The sequence below is a fragment of the Pseudophryne corroboree genome, chromosome 7 (genome assembly GCF_028390025.1).
Source record: "Pseudophryne corroboree isolate aPseCor3 chromosome 7, aPseCor3.hap2, whole genome shotgun sequence".
NCBI lineage: Eukaryota > Metazoa > Chordata > Amphibia > Anura > Myobatrachidae > Pseudophryne > Pseudophryne corroboree.
In genome coordinates this window covers 35,327,603-35,341,315 of record NC_086450.1, presented here as the reverse complement: position 1 = coordinate 35,341,315, position 13,713 = coordinate 35,327,603, and the positions used below count along the sequence as shown (strand labels likewise).

At 41.5% G+C, this 13,713-nt stretch overlaps 1 long non-coding RNA gene across 1 annotated transcript; it reads right to left on the bottom strand.

The window, feature by feature from the left end:
• Window positions 1–7,269: 7,269 nt before the first annotated feature.
• On the bottom strand, window positions 7,270–9,749 carry LOC134943324 (uncharacterized). Its single transcript, XR_010181467.1, has 5 exons — window positions 9,721–9,749; window positions 7,823–7,852; window positions 7,686–7,703; window positions 7,426–7,458; window positions 7,270–7,302 (listed from the first exon to the last, which is right to left on the bottom strand). It is a non-coding gene; the product is annotated as an uncharacterized LOC134943324 (long non-coding RNA).
• Between the last annotated feature and the right edge of the window lie 3,964 nt (window positions 9,750–13,713).

Sequence of the window (13,713 nt, the reverse complement as noted above, 5' to 3'; positions counted from 1 at the left end):
TCCCCTGCATGCGCTGTTCACGCCATTGCAAGGGGCTTTCACCCCTTAACCATTGCATGCCCTTTGTCCATGCAAAATTTAACCACTCACAATTTTGATGTAGGTAATACTCCATATAATAAAAAATATTGCACACCATAAGGGCGTGCAAGGGTTAAGGAGCGTAGCCCCTTACGACAGTGTGAAGAGCGCCGCCCGTAGGGCGCAATGAATCACCTAGGATCCCATAATACATGTTACAATGATATACATACCTCTCCCATGCCCTCCTAGGTGTCCTATTACAGAGGAAAAGAAAATGTGTGAGACTCTAAATAATGCTCTAGCTGCTATGTAGATGTATAACCGTATACAGCATTACTTTCTAGTAATTTCTGATATAGATTTTTTTTAAGAAGGAAATTATTAAATGATTAAAATACACAATAATAAGGGACGTATCTGTTAGAAATATAAAAAAAAGAATTTAGGTACTTACTGAGGGGGCAGATCAGAGCTGCTAGAAAAAGAAGAATAAAAAAAAAAGTTTAAACCATATCTGACACTCTATCACAACATTAGCACATATATATTTCTATATCCCATAATACATGTTACAATGATATACATACCTCTCCCACGCCCTCCTAGGTGTCCTATTACAGAGGAAAAGAAAATGTGTGAGACTCTAAATAATGCTCTAGGTACTATGTAGATGTATAACGGTATACAGCATTACTTTCTAGTACTTGAAATGATTAACGTATTAAAATATACAATAATAAGGGACGTATCTGTTAGAAATATAAAAAAAGAATTTAGGTACTTACTGAGGGGGCAGATCAGAGCTGCTAGAAAAAGAAGAATAAAAAAGAAAAGTTTAAACCATATCTGACACTCAATCACAACATTAGCACATAGATATTTCTACATCCCATAATACATGTTACAATGATATACATACCTCTCCCATGCCCACTTAGGTGTCCTATTATAGAGGAAAAGAAAATGTATGAGACTCTAAATAATGCTCTAGCTGCTATGTAGATGTATAATCGTATACAGCATTACTTTCTAGTACTTGAAATGATTAACGTATTAAAATATACAATAATAAGGGACGTATCTGTTAGAAATATAAAAAAAAATAATTTAGGTACTTACTGAGGGGGCAGATCAGAGCTGCTAGAAAAAGAAGAGTAAAAAAGAAAAGTTTAAATCATATCTGACACTCAATCACAACATTAGCACATAGATATTTCTATATCCCATAATACATGTTACAATGATATACATACCTCTCCCATGCCCACTTAGGTGTCTTATTACAGAGGAAAAGAAAATGTGTGAGAATCTAAATAATGCTGTAGCTGCTATGTAGATGTATAACCGTATACAGCATTACTTTCTAGTACTTGAAATGATTAACGTATTAAAATATACAATAATAAGGGATTGGTACAGACCAGGTACTGGGCACCGAAGGGGGGACCAGAGCTGAGCGGAGTACGCAGCTGCTGCCGCTCTCTCTGTGTAGTCTGTGAGGTGTTGACTTGTGTGTGAGTGAGGGGCTGTAACTTTAAGTGACTGAGGGGCTGCGATTTGTGTGTGTGAAAGGGGGCAGTGTTTTTGTGTGTGTGAGAGGGGGCAGTGTTTTTGTGTGTGTGTGTGAGAGGGGGTAGTGTTTTTGTGTGTGTGAGAGGGGGCAGTGTTTTTGTGTGTGTGAGAGGGGCAGTGTTTTTGTGTGTGTGTGTGAGAAGGGGCAGTGTTTTTGTGTGTGTGTGAGAAGGGGCAGTGTTTTTGTGTGTGTGAGAGGGGGCAGTGTTTTTGTGTGTGTGAGAGGGAGCAGTGTTTTTGTGTGTGTGAGAGGGGGCAGTGTTTTTGTGTGTGTGTGAGAAGGGGCAGTGTTTTTGCGTGTGTGAGAGGGGGCAGTGTTTTTGTGTGTGAGAAGGGGCAGTATTTTTGTGTGTAAGAGGGGGCTGTGATTGGGTGTGTGAGGGGCATAGAGATTTTGTGTATGTGTAAGGGACTGAGATTTCATGTGTGCGTGTGTGTGAGGGGCTGAGATTTTGAGTGTGTGAGGGGCTGAGATTTTGAGTGTGTGAGGGGCAGAGATTTTGAGTGTGTAGGGCTGCCTGTTTTTTTTTTTAGGGCTGCCCGGTGACGCTGCTGCAGACAAGCCGCAAATTGCTGCCGCCATAGCCTGCCGGTGGGGTCAGGGCCTACTGCTGCTGCTGCTGCTGCTAGTAGGAGCTGCACTAGGGGGCCAGAGTCTGCTGCTGCACCCATCAGAGGAGCGGATGGAGGGGGTTGGAGACTGCTACCGTTGCTGCTGCTGCCACTGGAGGAGGCGGGACTACTGCTGTATATAAGAGAAGGGTCAGGAGGTGCATAAGGATAGATAAGTATAAGCCCAACTTCATTATTGTATAAGTGAGTGGTTTTTGTGTTTATCTCCTGTTCTCTCTGTCCTTCTTTTCTCCCCTTGTCCCTGTTTATTTTGTGTTATCAATTACTGTCCTATTGTTGTGTATTGTTTCTCGTCACAGCTAGGCTATAGTACTGTATTGCATTACATAGATTGTTTTTCTTTTTCTTTTTTTCTTCTTCTGAAGGTTACAGGGAGTTAGACCTAACAAACAAGATGGCTGGTGCTGTGATTGGAGATCTCTCTCAGTGCATGTCGTGCGAGATGTACGCGCACCTGGAGCAACTGTCCCAGTGTGATTACATCTGCACGAGGTGTGTGGGAACGGTTGCCTTGGAAGCCCAGGTAACTGATCTAGAGCAAACCATTACGCGGCTGATGGAGATTCACAATCTCGAGCAAGGTTTAAATAGAACGGTGGTGGAGTTGCGGGAAGGGTCACCAGTAGATGAGGATGACCAGGCAGCTAGTTGGGTCAAAGTTAGAAGGAAGAAAAAGAGGGGGAGGATATCAAACCCCAACCAATTTGCCCGATTCGGACGAGGATTCGGTGGATGATAGTGAGGAAATGACGGTGCCAGAGGAGACTGTTCCCTCTAGCAACCAGAGGAGCAGTCCCTCTGGCACAGTTGGGATGAAAGATAGTGAGGTACCTAGTCAGATTGTGGTGGTAGGGGATTCCATTATCAGGAAGACAGATAGGGCAATCTGCTACCGGGGCCGTGGTCGCCGTACAGTTTTGTCTCCCGGGTGCTCGGGTGCGGCACATCGTGGACTGGGTAGATAGATTGTTGGGAGGGGCTGGGAAGGACCCGGCGGTCTTGGTGCATGTTGGCACCAACAACAAAGTTAGTGGAAGGTGGGATGTCCTTGAGAAGAAACTTAAGGCAAGGACATCTAAGGTAATATTCTTCAAAATATTACCTGTGCCACGCACCAGTCCAGGGAGGCAGAGGGAGATTAGGGAGGTAAATGTGTGGTTTAGGGATTGGTGCAGGAAAGAGTGGTTTGTGTTCCTGGAACACTGGGCGGACTTCTCAGTCAGGCGCCATCTTTTTTGTCATGACGGATTGCACCTGAATGAGGAGGGGGCAGCGGTGCTGGGGGGAAGGATGGTTAGAAGGTTGGATGAGCTTTTAAACTAGGAGCCTGGGGGAGGGTTTAGCTAGAAACTACGGGTCATGCAGTGAGAATAGTGGGGATGGCGGTAGTAAATGAAATGGGGGAGGAGTATGGGGGAGGTGAAAGAGCAGCCGGTAAGGCTATTAACATGGGTACTAAAAGAGGTTTTATCAAAACACTAACTAATAACGATTACGGATCATCGTTGCTGCATAAAGTGAATGATGTCCCCAGCACAAGGGGAAATATATATCTTATATTGTATGTATGTAAACGCTAGAAGTCTTGCAGGTAAAAAGGGCGAACTAGAAATACTTGCAGCAAGCAAACAGTATGATATTATAGGCATTACTGAAACTTGGTGGGACGAATCTCATGATTGGACAGTCAATCTAGAGGGTTAAACGCTGTTCAGGAGAGACAGATTAAATAAACGGGGTGGAGGGGTGTGTCTTTATGTAAAGCCATTTTTAAAACCTGATATACGGGAAGATATTCAGGAGGGGACTGTAGACACAGTTGAGACGTTATGGGTAGAAATTGCATGCGGGGGAAAAGGAATAAAAAAGTTAGTATTGGATTTATGCTACAGGCCGCCTGGTATTAATGTGTCTGATGAGAAATTGTTACTAAAGCAAATTGAAAGAGCAGCAGGAGTAGGAGACATAGTAGTGATGGGAGAATGTAACTATCCAGAGATAAATTGGATAAACGATTCATGTGATACTGCTAGGGGTAACATGTTTTTAAACACACTAAATGATAACTACTTAGTTCAACTAATCGAGGAACCTACTAGGTACAATGCAATCTTAGGCCTGGTATTAACAATGGGGAATTGGTATCAAATATTATAGTAGGGGAACCCATAGGAAACAGCAACCACAATATGGTCACATTCAATATCCGTTTTTATAAGCAGCCCTATACTGGCTCAACTAGGACTCTAAACTTTATCAAAGCCAACTTTGACATGATGAGGGAAGCTTTAAGGGATATTGAATGGGAAATTTTGTTTCAAGGAAAAAATACTACGGAGAAATGGGATGTATTAAAATCACTGCTAGTTAAAAATACTCCCAAATTTATTCCCACAAGCCGCAAAAAAAGGAATAAAAATCCCAAACCAATGTGGCTTAACAAAAAGATAAAGGAACTTATGGGCAAGAAAAGGCGAGCATTCTAAAAATACAAATCTGACGGGAATGCAGAGTCATTTCAGCACTATAAGGACTGTAACGAAATATGCAAAAAAGAAATAAGTGCGGCGAAAGTACTGAAAAACTAGTAGCAAAGGAAAGCAAAGCAAATCCCAAAACATTCTTTAAATACATCAATGGCAAGAGATTAAAGAAGGAGAGTATAGGCCCTTTAAAAGGCAAGTTGGGAGTCTTAGTCAAAAATGATAATGACATAGCGGACACACTAAATGAGATTTTTTCAACGGCATTTACAAGAGAGGTCCAAATTCAGGGACTAACACACAATCTCCATAATGATAATGTCCCACTGATAAGTGCTTATTTAAGTGAGGAGGTAGTCTATGACCAATTAAAAAATTTAAAGATTAATAAGTCACTGGGTTCCAATGGAATTCATCCAAGGGTTCTAATGAAGCTTTACTCTGAACTTGCAAGACCACTATTTGTGATCTTTAAAGATTCAGTTATATCAGGTATGGTTCCAAAAGACTGGCGTATAGCGGAAGTAGTGCCAATATTCAAAAAGGGAAGTAAAGCTGAGCCGGGTACTTATAGACCAGTTAGTCTTACATCTATAGTGGGAAAAGTATTGGAAGGTATTCTAAGGGATAGCATTCAGAAGTTCCTTGAAGTCAGTAAGGTCGTAAAAAGGAATCAACATGGATTTGTGAAGGGCAGATCATGTCAAACCAACTTGGCTTTTATGAAACAGTAAGTGCGAACCTTGATCAGGGTAAGTAGTTGCATGTAATCTTTTTAGACTTTGCCAGAGCTTTCGACACAGTACCACACATGCAACTTATCTATAAGCTACAAGAAATAGGGCTAGGGAGCACAATATGCACTTGGGTCAGAAATTTGTTAGATAATAGGGAGCAGCGCATTGTGGTTGATGGATCATTTTCAAATTGGACTGAAGTGCTAAGTGGTGTGCCACAAGGGTCTGTACTAGGACCACTGTTGTTCAACATTTTCATCAATGACCTAACAGAAGGTCTAGAGAGCATGGTGTCAATTGCAGACGATACCAAATTATGTAAGGTTATAAATATGGAGGGGGATGCTGAGTCTCTTCAGAATGACTTAGTTAAACTAGAAGCATGGACAGCCAAATGGAGAATGCGCTTCAATACAGACAAGTGTAAGGTAGTGCACTGTGGTAGCAAGAACAAAAATTACACCTACATACTAAATGGGGTAATATTAGGGGATTCTGTACTCAAAAAGGACTTAGGTGTTCACATAAATAGCAAACTAAGCAGCAGTACCCAAAGTAGGAGTGCAGCAAAGAAGGCTAATAAGATATTAGCATGCATAAAATGGGGAATTGATGCAAGGGACGAGAGTGTTATACTCCCATTATATAAATCACTAGTGAGGCCACATCTTGAATACTGTATGCAATTTTGGGCACCATACTACAAAAAGGATATCCTGGAGCTAGAAAAGGTTCAGAGGCAGGTGACCAAACTAATTAAGGGCATGGAGACGCTGAAATACGAGGAAAGGCTTGCAAGGCTAGGCATGTTTACACTGGAAAAGAGGAGACTAAGAGGGAACATGATCAACATCTACAAATATATAAGGGGACAATACACAGAGGTTGCGTGGGACCTGTTTTTGCTAAGATCAGCACAGTGGACACATGGACACTTGCTTAGGTTAGAGGAGAGGAGATTCTGCACAATATGGTGGAAATGTTTTTTTCACAGTAAGGACAATACGTGTTTGGAATTCTCTGCCTGAGGGAGTTGTAATGGCGGACTCAGTCAACACCTTTAAGAATGGGTTAGATAAATTCCTAATGGATAAGGATATCCAGGGTTATGGTGCGTAGTCACACACTATAGTTACTTTGAAAAGAGGAATAAAACTCAACGGCTGACATCAGCATCAGACAAAATTTAGAGCAAAATAATCCTGCATAGAAGACCACAAATAGGTTGAACTTGATGGACAAATTGTCTTTTTTCCACCTTAGATACTATGTTACTATGACTTATCTGTTAGAAATATAAAAAAAGAATGTAGGTACTTACTCAGGGGGCAGATCAAGGCTGCTCGTATGTGTCCTAGTACTGAGGAAAAGAAAATGTGTATGTAAATATATAGCTGTTTAACAGTATTCAGCATTACTTTGTGATGTACATTTTTTAAACAAGGAACTAATTAAATTATTACAATATACGATTATAAGGGACTTATCTGTCAGAAAAAGAAAGAATGTAGGTACTTACTAAAAAATGAGGACAGGGTCCTCCCACACAGGGCTGTTAGAAAAATAATAATAAAAAGTTGAAATTGTATCTGATGCACAATCCCATTTGCTAATAGATACGTAAATATGCTTTTTTATATTCCATAATACGACATGTTATAATGATATACATACCTCTCCGCCCTGTAGGAGCTAGATGGTGTACTACACATAAAGGAAAAGAAAATGTATGAGAATCTAAATCACCTAAAGGAACTGATTAAATGATAAAATATATAAGTCACTTATATGTTAGAAAAAGTTAGACTGTAGGTACTTACTTGGTGGGGACCACTGGAAGCCTCCAGTCAGGGCTGTTAGAAACAGAATAATAATAATAAAAAAAGTTTCAACTATATCTGATGCTCAAGTGCAGCATTTGAACAACGACACGTTATTTCTATATTCTGTAATACATGTTACTGTGATATACTTACATCTCCTTTGAGGATCCATCCTCAGATGGTGTACTACACAGAAGAAAAGAAAATGTGAGAATGTAAATCACACTATACCTATTATATAGCTGTATTATAGTATTCAGTATTATTTTGTTACTTCATAAAGTAGATTTTTTTTAACAAGGAACTGATTAAAATATATGATCATAAGTGATTTATATGTTAGAAAAAAACAATAATTATATATATATATATATATATATATATATATATATATATATAATGTAGGTACTTACTCATAGGGCAGATCAGGGCTGTTAGAAAAAGAATAATAAAAAAGTTTAAAATATATCTGATGCTCAAGCAGATCATTTACACACAGATAAGTTATTTCTAGATTTCATAATAAGACATATTACAGTGATATACGTACATGCCATATGTGGTGTCATCAGAATCAAGGCTACACAGAGGGAAAGAAAATGTGTGAGAATCTATATCTTACTATAGCTGCTATAAAAGGTTTAAACTCTATCGGATGCACAAATCACAAAAGAGCAGTATTATTATCTAATGCAAAAAAGTGAAACTCTGTCTGACTATACAGAATAAACATATGGGTGCTTTTGGAAACCACTTATTCTCAACAGGTTTGACCCCGAAATTCAAAACGGCATCAGTATTACATTTACACCCACTTGTATTTGTGTTCACTTTCAGGGCCAAATCTGCAGAGAATCGGTAGCTGGCAAAAGCCGCTGCGTAGTACAGATGTGCCCACATGCACCTTTCCCCATGTAAGCCGTATGGCTAAATTAGCCGTGCAGTGGAAGCTGTGATGTAGCCACGCCTTGTGATTTGTATTCAGATGTGCTACTTTCATCTTTTACTTTATACAAGTTCTTTGCAGCAAAAAAAATTGTGACTCCATCTAATTGCTACTCATGGTGTAGCGTCTTAGCCATGCTTAGCATTTCATGCCAAGTGAAGCAAAAAGGGAAAGGTGTATGAGGACACATGTATATCTAGACCATGGTCTAACATCAGCCTGTGGTAATAAACTTGCTATATAATTATGTAATTTTTTTTAACTTTATTTTTTTTAACAGGGGATGACTACATGAACCGAAGTGGATCCCCCTAGACCACAGGACTTCAGAGATAAATATACAGGAAAATAAATGTTTATGTGAGGAAGTGTTTGTTTTGTCTGTATTTGCTGATCTCTGCATTGCTCTCTGTATTATATGGCAGTCACTGCATTGCTCTCTGTATTATAAGGGCGGGCATTGTGATATTCTGTCACACCCCTTCAATCAACTGGCCACACCTCCCTTCAGTGGACCCTTACACTTGCATTCCCTGTGAGTAGGGAGGCCAATCCCGGGCCGTTTTTTCAATCCCGGGATTCGGGATTGAAAAACGGTCAATCCCGGGATTCCCGGGATCCCGGGATTACAGTAGGGATTAGAGAAAATTGTAGGGAGCAGGGCTGGAGGGAGTGTGTAGGTAGCGGGAGCGGGAGGTAGGGAGTGTGTAGGTAGCGGTGCGGGAGGTAGGGAGGGTGTAGGTAGCGGTGCGGGAGGTAGGGAGGGTGTAGTAGGTAGCGGTGCGGGACTCAGTCAGGACAGAGGGTGTAGGTCGCTGCAGGGAGGGAGGAAGGCTGCACGGAGGGAGATAGGGTGGGTGTAAGTAATAGTACTTACTATTAGACGGGCGGCAACCATTAAAACACTGAACGCGGCGGCATTTCAAATGAAGCGCCGGCCGCCAGCCAACCAGAGCTGGCGGACCGGCAGCCAATCAGGGAAGCGGCCGCAGCAGTCGCTCCTGATTGGCTGCCGCTGCAGCTTCCCTGATTGGCTGCCGGTCCGCCAGCTCTGATTGGCTGGCGGCCGGCGCTACATTTGAAGTGCTGCGCGCGTTCTACTTGTTCATGGCTGCTGCCCGCCTAAATGAGTAAGTATTATTACTTACACACCAACCCTCCTGCCGCCGCGCATGCGCAGAATAATCCCGTGAATCCCGGGATTGGATGCTCCAATCCCGGGATTCAAATCCCGGCATTTTTGGGCCCAAATCCCGGGATCCCGCCGATCCCGATCCCGGGATTGGCCTCCCTACCTGTGAGGGCCCTTCATGCCCCAGGACAACCCTGCAAGAATGTAGTTAAGGTGTTACAGAGCCTGCAAATTTGATTCACATAACCTCATCAGCCTATGAGAGGTCATCTAACAATATCTTATTATAAAAATCATGCTTAGATTTGTGCTCATGTTAATGTGGTTCTACCAGGCCTAAATTTTTGAAGTTTTAAAATAATATAATTACCTTTCCTCCTCCGAGGACGACATCTCTGAAAAACAAAATTTGTATTTTTAGAAATTTTTTTTGTAAATTACTCTTGGCTGGCGTAACAAAGTGTAATAGGTGCATAACATCTCGGGACTTACCTGATCTTCCAAAGGCTTGCTGCAGAAGGAGAAAAAAGCATAAGTAGACAATAGAAACCTTTAAATATGTATGATACATTTCACCATTGCTGTGTTTATGTATATATATATATATATATATATATATATAATATTTTATTAAATAACTTACATGGCGAATCGCCTGCACAAGACATAACAGTCTATTCAATTCCCTACAAGCAGAAAATACAGAATATTATGTAACACAGAAAGTCACAACACATATTACATATCACATATACAGTATGGGTGCCCTGAGGGTTGTGTTCTAGGTAATTGGGAGTTACAATTGCAGCACAGCAGTGCCCGGCTAAGGATGGGCTGATATTGCTATGCCATCTGACATTACACAGGTATATAAATGAGGAGAAGAAAACATCACTTACGCATTCTTTGCTTCATAAAAAGCGCTCAGGTCAGTGAACTCAGAGTCCTACAGATGGGAAGAGAAAAAGTTATCATGTTTTATCTGAACCTCTCCCTCTGGAAGAGCTGGATCAGTGCAGGTTATTGAGGGAAAAAGAACACTCCTGTGTGTGACACAGTTGATGTCTATGTCCCTGTGCATGAACACCTGAGCACAAGCAGGACAGTAACTAGAGGTTATTATGAGCAGTGGCACTGCCAAGGGTACAAGACAGAGAACGTGGGACCATCGCTGTACCTACATTTGGCACCCTGCAGCCTGGAGAGCCACCTGATGAGTCCTTAGGATGCTCAGCCCTCTGGTCCAGACCCCTCTTAGTGACCTCATGATATCTCATATATGTGGGGGTGGAGGGTACATTAGTACCCGGCTACAGCATTGTGTACAAGACCCACCTTGATACAATGTAAGAGAAAACTAATGATACATACAGTATATATATTTCTTTAGGCCTGATTTTTGTGATAATGTAACCCTGGGATACAGTCTGTAATGGATCAGCCAATTGATTAATACATTTCTAGTATTGTTATTGAAGAATGATAGGAGGGAAAGGTCCTCAGGGAGAGAAGACATGGTATAGACATAAATGAGAATGACGTTTGGTGAGAACAGAAAATATTTAGGGCAGGATAATAGCCTGAAAATAACAGAAATGAGGGAGCTGAAATAAAACCTACCTCCATCCTGCAACTCGTACTGAGAAGTGAGCCAACCGCTCGGAATCCTGTGTCTGTGACATCATCACCATTCATGGTCAGCTGGTGTAGCAGCTCCTGAGACCTGATTACAGTGTGGTCCTTATAGTCAGTTGGAGGGGGGATAAATGGGGGTCTGCACATGAAGGGGTTTTATCAGTTGGTAGAAAAAGTGATAAAATAGTTCTCAGTGTTTTGCAGGTTGATTGTCACATCTTTGCATCTGTTTGGAGACAGGCCTATAAATCACCGTCTCCCATACATTGCTATGTGGTTTCCACAGACTGTACTGTTATCCCTGGTAATGTGCGCACTGTACAGAGCCCGATTAGGAGTAATCCGTCCTGGAGGTCTTAGGGAATAGATTTCATAGGCCAGTGTTTTATAGTTGGTCTGGCAGAGTTTGGACTTAAATATGCCATGTATTTAATAGTGACCCTGGTATACATATTGGCCCTCATTCCGAGTTGTTCGCTCGCTAGCTACTTTTAGCAGAAATGCAAAGGCAAAGCCGCCGCCCTCTGGGAGTGTATCTTAGCTTAGCAGAATTGCTAACGAAAGATTAGCAATTCTGCTATAAGTATTTTCTTGCAGTTTCTGAGTAGCTCCAGACCTACTCCTAGATTGCGATCACCGCAGTCCGTTTAGTTCCTGGTTTGACGTCACAAACACGCCCAGCGTCCGGCCAGCCACTCCTCCGTTTCTCCAGACACTCCTGCGTTTTTGGCACGCCTGCGTTTTTTAGCACACTCCCTGAAAACGGCCAGTTCCCGCCCAGAAACACCCACTTCCTGTCAATCATTCTCCGACAGGAGAGCGACTGAAAAGCTTTGTTCGCCCGTGAGTAAAATAGCATAGTTTTGTGTAAAATTGCTTTATATTGATACTGCAGTCATACTGAATAGTTGTATGTTGTATGACTGTAGTATCAATATGTATATAGTAATTTATGCCATGCCTCTTGATCACTTCTAAGCTGCTGTTGACACCTGTTTTTTACGTTTTTTTCACATTTTTATAGTGATTATTCTTTGTTGTTACCTACAGCGCTGTGTCTGCCTCCGGCGGGTAACCATGGAAACGGCGCTGGAGAGCCTCGGGGTGACGTCATCAACCCCCGTCCAGGAAGCACACACAGCGTGCATGATGGTCTGTGTGGTGTGTTATTTAAGGTAAGATTGTTCTGTTTTTATGTTATCTTGTCCTGACGAAATTTAGTAAATAAATGAAATGTTGACCTACTAATGCTGCGTTGTCAGCTTTATATTTAAACCAGCTTGCTGCTTCAAACGAAGTCCTCTGAGTGCCGTACTCTTCTACCTTGCTACCAATTTCAATATCTGGCACCTGGGCACCTTTACTGTTTTTTTTTTGGATCCTAAGGAGTGCCAGTCCTTGCATTGCTATCTATCTATCTATCTATCTATCTATCTATCTATCTATCTATCTATCTATCTATCTATCTATCTATATATATAGCTATATATTTATTTAGTCAGTACTCACAAAAAAAGACACAGCCAAAGTGCATATGTGCAAAGTCGACATTTCGACATCCTACCAACAGCAGTATACTGTCGTTAAGTCGACCTAGCTTAGGTCAACAGTCATTAGGTCGACCACTGAAGGTCAACATGCATTAGGTCGACATGGTCAATAGGTCAACATGGACTTTAGGTCGACATGTACTAGGTCGGCAGGTCAATAGGTCGACATAAGTTTTTCAAAAAATCTTTTTCTTTCTTTGGACTTTTTCATACTTGAAGATCCACGTGGACTACAATTGGGAACGGTAACCTGTGCCGAGCGCAGCGAGGCACCTTTCCCGAAGCATGGCGAGCGAAGCGAGCCATGCGAGGGGACATGGTGCACTAATTGGGGTTCCCCGTCACTTTACAAAGAAAACAACACCAAAAAAGGTCCAAAACCACATGTCGACTTTTTAACCTGTCTACTTAACGACCATAAAAAAAAGTTGTTGTGAATCCCTAGCAAATGGCGCAAAAAAGAGCAGCCCGTAGGCCGGTTCACCACACCAGAACCTCACCAAAAAGTTCAAATAACACAATTTTTGAATACAAATGTGTGGGACACCAGAATAACAGGCGCTTAACAGATTTAAATATCAAAGTATACTTAGTAACACGTCCCTGGAATGTACAGGAAAGGTGGAGCTTCAAATTGTCGTGTGGATGGGCGTATTTCCCTTTTCTGAAGCGATTCTTTCTCCTCAACTCGATGTTGACATGAAAGAGATGGTATATATATACATGTGTAGTAATGTTTCAATTATGAATAAGTCTCTTTCAATGTCAGAGATATACAACACAGGAAAGGCTATATTCATCCGTCGGTGAGGCGTACCCCAACTCACTTTCCAAACGTAAGGAGAAAGCCTATCAAGGTATCTTTGTCCTATCCACCTCGGTGTTTGGAAAACACAAGTTTAAGTAGTGAACCCCTTTTACCAAGGAAATGAGCGTACCTCACTCACACAAAAAGAGGGTGGTTGACACACATAAAGGTATCTTTCATTCCTTGTATGTTAGATGTAAGGCGTACCCTACTCACGGAAGTAAAGATTATATTCAAGCACATCTGGGTTTCTTTCGATGATCAGACGTGTTAGTGATTAACACTAGTTTCCCTCATGTGTGGATAGTTCCCAAAATCAAAAAAGAATATGGTTCACGATGTATCCACATGAAAAAGGTTTATATTTTAT